Source organism: Aphelocoma coerulescens, chromosome 19 (assembly GCF_041296385.1).
Source record: "Aphelocoma coerulescens isolate FSJ_1873_10779 chromosome 19, UR_Acoe_1.0, whole genome shotgun sequence".
NCBI lineage: Eukaryota > Metazoa > Chordata > Aves > Passeriformes > Corvidae > Aphelocoma > Aphelocoma coerulescens.
In genome coordinates this window covers 2,431,553-2,440,239 of record NC_091032.1, presented here as the reverse complement: position 1 = coordinate 2,440,239, position 8,687 = coordinate 2,431,553, and the positions used below count along the sequence as shown (strand labels likewise).

Genomic DNA, 8,687 nt, shown 5'->3' with positions numbered 1-8,687 from the left:
TCCAATGACAGAGATGCTGGATAATGTGGGAGGAGGCACAGGAAGACGGACAGAGCAGGAGAAAAGGGAGCACTTCAGTGGCAGAGATTCCAGCTGGCGAGCAAGTTGTGTCACTTTGTGGTGCTTTATGACCTTGTTAAACTGTCTCAGTAAATCATGCCAAGTAATTAGAAACATAATTTAGAACTTAACTAGCATGTCAGAACACTGGGTATACCCTGGTGATACCTTTCTGTTTTCCTTTCCTCTTCCCTGCCACGACACTGAGCTCCAGTGGAGAGAAACCACCCAGGGAAAGCACAAACTCCAACACAGCTGATGGCTTGGTGCCAGGCACTTCAATAGCAAGGAGCTGATCCAGCCTGGAGAGTTATCTGCAGGTGCCCAGTGTTCCTGCTGAACCCTCAATGCCCTCATCTCACACCGCAAGCAAACCCCCAGGTTCTCCTGCAGCACAAATTCTTCCTCACTGGTTGAAATAGAAAGCAGATGTGTCTCACTCACTCGTCACCCTGAGCACTGAGACTCTTGCAGGGCAAGAAAATGATGGCAAGGTATGGGGCATTGTACAAGAAAAGGCAGTGGCAATGATAGAACTCAGACAGAAACTGTTGAGTCAGGAACATAGTTTTTCTGTTTGTTAGAGTCTTAGAAAGTAAATGTTCATTGGTGATAACAATGCAAGGAATTGTCAGTTTTTGTGTACCATCTGTCTTTATCCCCTGAACCAGCACAGAGTGCAGCACAGTTGAGTTGCCTTGTTAATGGATGGCAGTCCCAGCTCCTGTGCAGGTATTTTTAGAAGTGTTAGGACAGTGATATCAGGGTGTGACAACAGGAAAAGGGACTTGCTGCCCCTTAGAGAAACATTCCCAGTAAGGGCAGAAGGAAGAGGAGAAAGTAAAATCTGCCTCATTAGACACTGAGGTGCAAGAAAGTGACTTAATCTGGGACAGAGCTGGACCATTCCTCTGCTTCTGGCAGGCTCAGGCCATGCTGTCCTTTTACCACAAAAGACAAAATGGATGCAGGAGCAGAATAATCCAGATGTTGGATCTCTGGGCTCAGGCTCTTTGGTATGTGAGCAGTTGGAAGCAGCAGTTGGGAAGGCTGACACTGGGCACAGGTGCAGGCAGAGACACCATATCTGTGACAGCAAGCAAAGGACCTGAACAGCACCGAGCAGCCCCTTATGGTCAGGACATGGCTGTGGATGTCTGTGCAAGAGAAGCAGTGAAACAAAGAAAACTGACCTGTGATCCTCTGTGGGCAGTGTCTGATGGATAGAGGTGTTTCTGTGTTTCTCTTACACTTGTTTGAAAGGGTAAAAGAGTACAGAATATAGCAAGTTATCTCTGTTTTGTGCAGTTTGGTTTTTTGGGGGAGCAGGCAGGTAAATGTGCCTTAACTTAACCTTTAATACTTGAAATTATAGTTGTAGCCTGCACAGTCAGTTACTTTGACAGAAGGTCTCACTAAGCTTCTTTTACAAATTAAGCAGGTCAGGGAGGATATTCTCACCTTTCAGCTGTGCTGGAGCCTCTTGCCACCAGCTGCTTCAGTATTGTCACCCACCCCTGTTTTTCCATGGGGCTGCAGCAGAGCTGATTTCTGCTGGTCACCACCCTGCTGACAGTTAATCGCCTGAGCACAAAACCAATCACACAATAAAAAACCAAGGAGCTAATTAATTTTTAATTTGTGTAATTTGAAAATCTGTTGCATCTTCTTGCAGTTGGATTCCAAAGTGTGCCATTTCCTCAGGCAGCAGGGAAGCCTTTCCAGGCTTTGGGTGGAAGACCAAGCTCTCTTATCAAACTAGTGCCATGCTGGGTAAAACCTGGTGCAGCCCATCTGGATCAGATTAAGTTTGACTTAATTCTTTTTTCCACTTTTTTTGGCAAGAGCTTTGGTACTTCATTATTAAAACACAAATTTGACTCCATGCTGTAATTGCCCAGCTTGACAATAATAAATCTTATAAGCAGGTTTGCTGTTTGTGTGCCTGAAAGAATGATTTACATCCATTCACACAAAATGTCAGGGCCATAGTTTGTTTTTGCAGCTTTGTGTTTGGAAGTCTGGGCAACAAACTGAGGAAGTGGGGTGTTCCCCTCTGGTGCCTGCTCCAGTGGGAGCAAACAATCCCCACCCAAGGAGCAGGGTTGTCTTTCAGGTGAGGAGCAGAGCTCTGAGCTGCACAGAGGAGTCAGCTGGAGGCAGCAGGAGTTACCTGAACCCTCAGGGGAAGGCTGTGGTATGGTTTTCTTTGTATCACTCTGTGACCATAAATTTCACAAAAATCTATCGTTTGAGCTGATATTTCTCATGCCTGGTTGATGATCAGTGAGTTGTTAATTTTGAAGGTTAAAGCAGAACCTGTTGAGTTTGCATTGCAAACAAATAATTGCCTGCAAGGTTTGTAGTAAACGGGGCCCTTGTTTTGGCTGGGGCTGGGCCCAGCGGGACGCTAATGGAGTGTGCTCTTCCAGCCACATGCAGTGGGGACAATTAGGTTGTGGCTGTGCTACTTTTCCTGGCTATGCTGCTCTCTAGTCTGCCCTACACAGCCTGGGGTCTTATGTCAATAATTCCTGTGGTGTTGGGCTGGAACTCAGGCCTGTTCCCACTGCTGGGCTCAGAGTTCCCTGCAGCTGATACAGCTTTCCTGGCTCTGGGGATAGCTGGACAACAGGAAGCCTGGAGCTGCCCTGCTCCTTTAGACATTCCTGAAGTGCCTGGCTGTGACACAGACAGGATAAATATGGACATAGTCTCAGTGAGGACTAGCTGCTTAGCCTAACTTGGGGATTAAACAGGAATGCCTTTGCTGTGCCACTGGAAACAAGAGAAAATTGCTCCAATGCACAGAGCTATCCTCTAAATTTGGAACTGCCTGTTTCATTTTGCCTGTGTGGGGACCTTGTTATCTGTAGGGTCTTAAATAGAAGATAGGAAGCCTGAGTGGGGGCAGACAGAGAGCCATGGGAGCTATGGGGACACACTGGGTTCACTCCTGTCTGCTCCCATGACCGAAAGAGCTGTAGACCTGTCCCTTGGATTCCTTTCTGCTCCTTGTAAAGGTATCATAAACATGGTGGAGACAATGGAGATCCCCAGCAGAGGCTCCCTTCACAGTTTCCTGTAGTTGTCAGTGGCACAGCAGTGCAGCTAATCCACCATCGTGCCTGATAACCAGCAGCACCCCCTGCCCGCTGGCTCTGCTGGGTGGGATCCAGGGATGCACTTGGAGTGTTCCCGAGCACGGAGCCACCGCTGTGGGGAGCCTTGAGCCTGAGAGCTGCAGATCCATCCCAGGCATGTGCCTGGTGGCTCTTGCCCTCTTACTGCTGGCTCTGTTACAGTGGAGGTGAAAATTTGTCAAGACTCCATTCAAGCAAACGGGGATGTCTGCCCCTCCCCGTTTCTGCAATACAAGGAGCAAAGAGAGAATGTCAGATTATCAACAGGACAGGGTATTTTTCTGCTTGCCTGTCTGACCCAGTGCATTCCACCAAGGTCAGAGATTTCTGTTGTGAGAGGGTTTGATCTGTTTGGGTTTGTATGTGGGTCCTCCAGTCATACATCTAAGGTGAAATATCGAGTGAATTACCTCTGGATTTCATCAATCCTATCTCCTTTGGATAATTTCTTACATAGTGCTGGTTACGGCCAGATCAGTATTTGGTTCTTTACTGTCTAAATCCTGGCCAAACCCACACTGGCCTGGTGTGTGGCAGAGGGGTTTGCTGGCTGCTCCCAGCCTTGCCTGGAGGTGGCCGACCCTGGAGCAGCACTTTACAGCTGATGGCTTTTGTTCTGGGAGACAGCATATTTGTTTAAAGAGGAGCAACCATGGTAATATTTCCAAGTCAAGTCATTAATTTCGATGGGGAACAGGAATATGACACTGACAGCATCAATATGAGACTCCCACAGCAGCCACAGCAATACACCTCCAAATCTGAGCAGCTGGCATTCATCTCCTGTAGGCTGAAAGGAGAGGTGGCCTCAACCCACCCTCTCCAGCCTATTTTCCCCCTCCCATCTGTGGACCCCAACGATGCTAGCTATGTTTCCTGCAGGGTTGGAGTAATCACTCAGATCTTCAAGTCAAAAGGAAAAAAAAATAATAACTGTGCTTCAATGAGCCAAGGGAGAAAGAAAAAGATGAGCTATTCAGAAATATCAAATGCAAATATTTGCTTGCCCCATCCCCCCAACATTGGTTATTACTGAAAAATTAAGGAAGTTTGAAATGCACTTTGCACACAGACTCAGCATAAATAATGCTACTTTGCATTTCATCAGCCTTATTTTCCCTATGGGTTCTCTGTCATCTCTCATTTAGGCACCACAGGGATGATCAGTTTCAGAAAGAGGTTGAGATGAAAGGTGCCAAAATATAAGTGGGAAAAAAAATTCCTGGTACTCAAGAGCAATCCAGAAAACTTTCCATTCCACAGGTGCATGAGCACTGAGGGATTGAGTCAGGGCTGTTTTTAAAGGAAAAATTTTCTCTATCAATAGTATAAAGATTTTATGAAGTCACAATTTGCTTTTAAAGTATTTACCAACAATACTTGGTGACATTTGTTGTGATCCCTGTGAGACTAGGAATTCCTGTGCATAGAAAGAAAATATGCAGAAAATATATTAATAATTTATTATTTAATTTTTATTCCAAGGTATATTGAATGCTATAAAGTAATTACAAGGAAATGACAAGGAAACAAAAGAACAAAGGTAAAGATTATGGCATTCAGGTTAAAAGAATTGTAGTAAGACAGAAGGACATTCCTGTGGCTGTGGTGTCTCAGGTAGGATTTAAATCTGAGTTCACCTCCCATCTTCCTGTTAGGCCCAGTCAGGTCTGTCTCTTGTACCCCAGTTTCCCAGGTGCTAAACAGGGGTTGCAATATCCTTTTCTCTCGGGCATTGCCTGCACTGACCAACTGGGCAGTGAACTCTTCAGAACCCCTGAGATGCATTTTGCAAGTCCTGCCTGATTGACAAGGAAGAGAAAAGGGCAGAATTAAGTATAGGACACAGCAGAGGTGGGTGCAGAGAGGTGAGCATAGCCTGAAAGCCAAATCCGTGACTCCAGAGGAGCCCCCATGAGCCCAAATAAGTCCAGAAGCAGTGACTGATCTGTGAAGGTGTCTGTGCAGGGTGAGGGTGACCTGGGGGGGCTGAAGAGGGCACGGGCTCATCCACACATGGAGCACAGGGAAGCCTTTCTTTAAATGTAAAGCTTGTAAGAGAAAATGCAAAGATTAGTAACACTAGACAAGTGATTAAAAATACCTTGACAGCAACAAAAAAGGGATAAGGTGAGATCAATTCATATCTTTTCAATACAGTCTGGTACACATAGACGTGCACAGAATAATTTTGGGAAAGGTGAAGCAATATTCCAAGAGCTAAATATCACCATTTTATTTGTTTTATGTGCAATGATCTTCCAAAAAGGGATTCATTCAAGACATCTCAGTAATATAGAAGAGCTAATCCACAGTGGTTCAGTAAAAGGTCACTATACTGCATCCTCCAGAGGAGATTTATATACCTCAGTATACTTTGCATTTGTCTTCTTATTTGACTGTGTTTATTCTTTTGGAGAACAGTGCATTTCAGGTCAATGTGAGGTGCCTTTGGAAACTTCGAGGTGCAGGGAATTACTCTGGCTACCACTAGCACGGCTTCCTTCCCTACTGCAGTGGCTTAGGAGCAGCGTTCAGACATCCATCATGCATAATGCTCTCCAAGTGGATGATCCGGGCTGTGTTTTGCACTCACTTTTACAGCTACAGATGGTGCTTAGGCAGGCAGGCTGCACAAGGTCATGAAGTTAAGTGCTAAGTACACATCTTCAGGCCAGCAGCCTCATTAGCTCCCAGCCCTGCCTTAAACACACATGGCCACAAAGGGTGACTGACACCCAGCAGTTCGGCAGTGGCTTCCCTTCCCTTCTGCTCTCCTCTGTGGCAATGAGGGGTCTCTGCCTCACTCAGGTGGCCACGGGGAAGCTGCACCTTTCAGGTACCTGCCCAGTCTTCTCCAAACCCAAGCAGAAATCCTTGGTTCTCCAGAATGCTGCCTATCAGGTCCTTAAGATGTCACAAAACCACTTCTGAAGCAATCTCTATAGGGTTGGCTGTTTAAATGTTTAGTTTAGGGACTAGTTCAGAATAATTTAGCAGCTGATTAAGAGAGAAGCCAGTTATGCTGTTCCAGAATTGATAATCCATAATGTACACATGTTATTGCAATTGTAGCAGTGTTGTATGGTAGGTATGAAATAGCAGCATCATTTTCGACTGAGCTTGGCTATCTGTCACCTTGATTTTGTAGGCTCAATGATAAAATGAAGTGCTATTTTAAGCTTTGCTGGTGAGTGTCTCTCTGTCAGAATGAAACTGCCTTATGCTAGAGATATTCCAAGGAAGGAGAAGTTGTAGCCCTGGTGGCCACTAACTCTGAGATAGATGGGAAGACATCAGATTAATTTTTTAGCCACTAAAAATAATTGTTGCCCTGCTTTCACCTGGAGGAGCCAGTTCTGTTGCTGAAGCACAGGGGAAATTATGAAATGTGCTGGTTACTGTTATCATAACATAAAACAGAACTGTGCTTCCTTTCTGGAGCAGTTTCCCCTGAGTGTGATCAAGGTGTGATACAACCAGAGCGTGCTCAGACTGTGAACTTTATTTCCTGACCTTAACATGACTCGGGGTTACAGAGGCAAATACCCCAGTCACCAAATGTGGCCTCTGTCAATTGACTCCAGCACTTTTGTCCTGTCCTTTCACAAACATATTTTTGATTATGGTGGTGCTATTTAAAGGGTTATTCTTCACATGACTTTCTTCCCTGTATCAGGCAATATCTTTGTCCTCAAAAGTCCTGAGGTCTGAGCTTTCATATTTTAGAAGATCTCATTCTTTCTCATCCAGTGTCTGAGCAACAACTTCCAATCAGTCATTTGAAATCATTGATTTCAGATCTCGTTCTGCTCCCTGTGCCCATTGTGTTACTACTACTACACCCCCTGGAAGATGTTTACATCAGACATCAGTTTCAGTATATTAATCCCCACTTATTATTGGGTAAATTGACGTATAAAAAAGAAACTTGCTTTAAGATGTTAATGGGCATCTGTGATAGAGACACCTTTTAAAGGAGTTGAACTGTCCAGGTGGTTCTCTGACGGGGTCTCCAGTTGGCATCAGTTTTGGAAATTCTGTGCTGGGTGGGAGCAGAAAGTCCAAGTGCAGATATATACCAGATACAAATAAGATCTGTGTTATTTCTGAAGTCTAAAATAAAAAAGAAAAATACTTGGAAAAGAACTAATCAGTCCAAAATTACTACACCATTGTCATCTCTGTGTGAACTAACTGTTCCAATTTGAAGCCCACAGAGAACCATGGGCACTGTTAAGTCACGATTCCTCTTCTCAAGTGGGTGTCACAAGCAAGATGAACCAGGTGCCCTGAGAGTGCAGACTTCTTCAGCTGAAACCACGGTGAGTTGTTGACCTCCACATGGGGGGTTGTTGGAGGAGAGAACCTCCCTCTCCCCAGCTGAGGAGAGGCTCAGTGCTGTCCATAGGCACAGATCATACAGACCTGGAAGCAGGGCTAAAACTGCAGTTTTACCCTATCCCCTGTCTCCTTCACCCCCCTCAGACACACAGCAGCAAACAATCACTGGAACCCAACCAGCCTGGGAGAAAACCCAGAGCCAAGTATATGATTTGAAAACAAACAAATGCTTTCTTAAAACAAATCCAGTACAGCGATTTATTTGCAAAATTCCTGAAGTGTAGCAGAAACCACATAAAAGCTTTGAGGCTGTGGACTGAGTCAAGGGTATGTTGTATCTAGCAGGAGCGAACAGATAAGCCACAGAGAGAATAAAAGGGAAGGGGAAAATTTCCATGTCTGGGAAGATAGCACGTGTTTATATCCATGGTGTTTCTCTGACTTTTTTTTTTTTTTCCAGACATAACACTGAGTTCATGAGCAAAGGAATGGTCACACAGACTGGTTATTGCAACAGCCAAACACAGAAAAATACTGAATTCCTTCTGTCAGCGGCCCCTTGCAGCCCAAACCAGTGTGGGTCCTGAAGGACAGACCATGTGGTAGCTGTGCTGTGGTTTGGTTGTGCTGTAATTCAGAGGAGTGTTGTCACAAGAATCAAAGTGCCACTGTTTGACATTTCTTGCTGTTTGCAGAGCTGTTGTTATTAATTATTATTTCAGCATGGGCTGTGGCCAGAGCAGGTCTGCACACTGCTGGGTTGGGCAAACCCAGAAGCAAAGGCTGTGCTGGTGGTTTGGAGCTGCACTCAGCACTGTGGTTTGCTTACTCTCATATGCAGAGGGACAAGATTTTAACCACATCACAAACATTTCCTGTCATGGGGATGCACTGGTCCTATGGGAAACCCTTGTCCAAAGCAACTGAAAAATCAGCATGACTTTGGAAAAATCAAACCTAAGGCCATTATTTTGAAGTGGTCTAAACCAAACCAGCGATGACATTCCATGTGAGCTGCAATTTTGGTGCTGAATATTTGATCCTAATTACAATATCAGGAGTAAAGAAAAGAAGGTTTTGTCCTGGGGAGTGTATGAAAAATTGCCAACACTTTGTTTACACTCTTCTGCTGAGACTCCT

At 45.0% G+C, this 8,687-nt stretch overlaps 1 long non-coding RNA gene across 1 annotated transcript; it reads left to right on the top strand.

Moving 5' to 3' along the window:
* Positions 1–2,183: 2,183 nt before the first annotated feature.
* On the top strand, positions 2,184–8,204 carry LOC138120719 (uncharacterized). Its single transcript, XR_011155945.1, has 3 exons — positions 2,184–2,257; positions 7,417–7,528; positions 8,008–8,204. It is a non-coding gene; the product is annotated as an uncharacterized lncRNA (long non-coding RNA).
* Positions 8,205–8,687: the final 483 nt, after the last annotated feature.